The 2207-nt window shown below is 44.1% G+C and overlaps 1 pseudogene; it reads left to right on the top strand.

Annotated features, from left to right (window-relative positions):
- Window positions 1–1513: 1513 nt before the first annotated feature.
- Window positions 1514–1857, top strand: LOC101680818 (annotated as a pseudogene).
- The last annotated feature ends 350 nt before the right edge of the window (window positions 1858–2207 follow it).

Below are 2207 nucleotides of genomic sequence, written 5' to 3'. Positions count from 1 at the left end.
ACTTCCAAAACCTCCTTCCAAGCACATTGAAAATTTCTTTTACTAGCCATCACAGGCTGGGTTACCTGGGAAACAGACCGATTTGTATGCAGTGGGGAGTGCATTCAGGAATAGCACTGGTGCGGGGTGTAGGAAGCAGGACCGGCAGAGGGAAAAGAACTGTAATCCCATTGCAAGACAGACCTCAGCCATTCCTACAAAGGGCTCTGGAAGTAGAATGACCCTTCAGAATTATTCCATCTAAAAGAGATATCCTGGTGTTTGGATCCCTTACATCAACCAGCCTATGGATATGAGCTGCCTTGATGGAGAGAGTGCAACCTTGAACAAAGCAACTTCCCTCAAGTAAAGAACAATTTCTGAAGAGGGACTCAGCTGTAGGCAATGAGTGACTAAACTCCCTGCAAGCAGAAGAAAGAGTCGTCTGTCCTGAAGGGGAATCCAGGGGACATAATACAGCAACCACTATATTCTATTCTTTGCATGTCATTCATCTTTTATAGAGATCTTGTCCTCTCTGGAAAGGACTTTCCCAGATTGAGTTGGGCTTTTTTCCTAGGAAAACTTACAAGTGGAAAAGGTTAATGAGACAAACTATAGCCCCCACCACTGAGGCTGATTTTTAACTGTTATTGGTATGACTCTTCTCCTTCATTTACTATCCATTCCAGATTTCTCTTATCCTTGAGATTCTCTTATCCTTCGGTCTTGGTAACCTACCTGGCAGGGTAACCAAGACTCTCATCCTTAAAAAGACTGAGCTCATCTTAACATGTCCATTTCATGCTTGGGCATTTGCTCAAATTACATCAAAATGGGTAAATTTGTGCCAAGTAATGCCCCAGTGGGTCATCCAGCACCAAATAAATTCTTCCCTTCCCTTAATTTATAACTAATGGTAGTGCTGCTACCTTTGGTTGATGATCAAGGTGATTTACCCTCTCCACACTGGTGACTCTGTTCACTGCCTACCAGTTCTTTGGCACAAGGATCTCAAAGTGATTGATAGGCAGCCATAGTGTGAGGTTTAACGAGATACTCACTGTTCCCAGTAGAATTGCTCCCCGCCATGACCCAGGAATTTCAAAACCTACACAGCCTAGAGTTGTGGTAGCAACAAATTCCCCAAGGGATCACTCACTGAGTGTGGTGGTAGCAGGACCACTCCTACTTTCACCCGTTGGCACCTGGACCAAGTATTCTTTCTCTTTGGGACACAGCACCATAGAACAGTCAATGATTCAGAGTGTATATTGCAGTCTAGAGGAGAGCTCCTCTTCCCTTGCAGAGAATTATCTCTAATCTGGTACTTCTCTTGGCCATCAAAAGATTATTCCCTCATTCTATTAGGTCATTGGTTTTTGGGTGGTATGGTTTATAATAGCATCAGTGGATTTCATGGTCATGTGGTAACTGCCACTTCTCCTTTACTGTAGACCACGTCACTTGGTCTGATGCCAGGTTATGCAAGATTCCATGCTGTTAGATCAAACTATCTTGCCCTCAATGGTGCTGATGGAAGCCCTGTGGGCAGAAAAGGTAAACCCATGCCCAAAACACCATGGCAACGTCCCCTAAACGGTGGACGCTGGAAGCTACGGGGGAGAAAGTGCTGCGCTATGAGGCCTTCATCTGTGACGTGCTACAGCGGGACCTGCGAAAAGTGCTGGACCATCGCGACAAGGTATATGAGCAGCTGGCCAAATACCTTCAACTGAGAAATGTCATTGAGCGACTTCAGGAAGCTAAGCCCTCGGAGTTATATATGCAGGTGGATTTGGGCTTAACTTCTTCATTGACACAGTTGTCTCAGTCACTTCACGAATCTATGTGGCCCTTGGATTTCCAGCAAAATAAATATCTGCCATTTTCAAAATGGCAAGATAGAAGAATTGCAAAATGGAAGAATTTAATCTAATTAAATTCCTACCAAGTAGCTGGCTGTTTTCCTCAGGAATGATGCCTCTTCCTAAGATCTCTTGCCTCCAATCTTTCCCTTTATGGTCCTGAATCAATTAGTCAGGCATTACAAGTGCTTTTCATCACTAGATATACCTCTAATACCAGAAGATCTTCATTTACTTTGATCACAGGCTGGACCTGCTGCAGTTCCCTCTCGGACTGCTCGGTGTCACACTCAAAACTGGTAGCTTTCCATTTTACTTGACTGATCAATCACACGTGATAAGAAACCAATTTGGAAAGTT

This window comes from Mustela putorius, unplaced genomic scaffold (genome assembly GCF_011764305.1).
Source record: "Mustela putorius furo isolate JIRA1106 unplaced genomic scaffold, ASM1176430v1.1 tig00000275_pilon_pilon_pilon, whole genome shotgun sequence".
Classification (NCBI taxonomy): domain Eukaryota; kingdom Metazoa; phylum Chordata; class Mammalia; order Carnivora; family Mustelidae; genus Mustela; species Mustela putorius.
The sequence above is the reverse complement of the archived record's forward strand: the minus strand, read 5'-3'. Positions and strand labels throughout refer to the sequence as shown.